Source organism: Octodon degus, unplaced genomic scaffold (genome assembly GCF_000260255.1).
Source record: "Octodon degus isolate 3935 unplaced genomic scaffold, OctDeg1.0 scaffold00021, whole genome shotgun sequence".
Lineage (NCBI taxonomy): Eukaryota > Metazoa > Chordata > Mammalia > Rodentia > Octodontidae > Octodon > Octodon degus.
In genome coordinates, this window is record NW_004524597.1 from 12,252,055 (window position 1) to 12,252,956 (window position 902).

At 47.8% G+C, this 902-nt stretch overlaps 1 protein-coding gene across 2 annotated transcripts in view; it reads right to left on the minus strand.

Moving 5' to 3' along the window:
- LOC101562405 overlaps nt 1-902 on the minus strand; it is an 11,451-nt gene that overhangs the window by 803 nt on the left and 9,746 nt on the right. The window lies entirely within an intron of this gene.

Consider the following 902-nt stretch of genomic DNA (forward strand, 5'->3'; position numbering starts at 1 on the left):
GGACTGAACTCAGGGCCCAGAGTATGCTGGGCCAACTAAACATGGTGGTGCACGCCTGTAATCCCAGTACTCAGCAGGCGGAGTCAGGAGGATCACTTGGAGTTCAAGACCAGCCTGGGCTATAGAGTGAGCTCAAGGCCAGCCTGAATTGCATAACAAGATACTGTCACAAAAAAAAAAAAAAAAAGAAAAGAAAGAAAAGAAACAATGAACAGCACGCTAGGAGCCAGCCAAATAGCTCAATGCATTAAAGCACCTGCTTAGGCAGATGCAGCGGCCGGGGTTTGATCCCCAGTGTGCAGTGCCAGCCCAGCCCCCGGGGTTCACTGAGACAGCAATTGAGACTAGGCATGGTGGCGTGTGCCTGTAATCCCAGCTCTTTGGGATGCTGAACACAGGCAGATCACTACAAGTCCTATCTACATAGTGAGACCTTGTAGACCCTTACTAAAAACTACAAAAACAAACAAACAAAAAGTGTGCTATGGGGCTGGTGAGATGGCTCAGTGGTCTAGAGCACTACTTGGAGCAAGCTTGGCGAAGCACAGGGACCGCGGTTCAATCCCCAGCACCACATGCCAGCCAGCCCCGCCCCCTATATATATATTGTGTGTGTGTGTGTTATGTATTGGCAAGACTTTATCTCAAAAAGAATATTAGTGTACTTTTTGTGGAGGGTGGACAAAATATTCGGAAGGGTGCACAAAACTCTCTTACCAGAGAGTTTGTACTCTCTTTAATATTTCATGTATTTTGTACTGTGAATTTTTCCCTGTAGAATACGTGTTCTTTTTCTTCTATGCTGGGGGACTGAACTCAGGGCCCAGAGTATGCTGGGCCAACTAAACATGGTGGTGCACGCCTGTAATCCCAGTACTCAGCAGGCGGAGTCAGGAGGATCA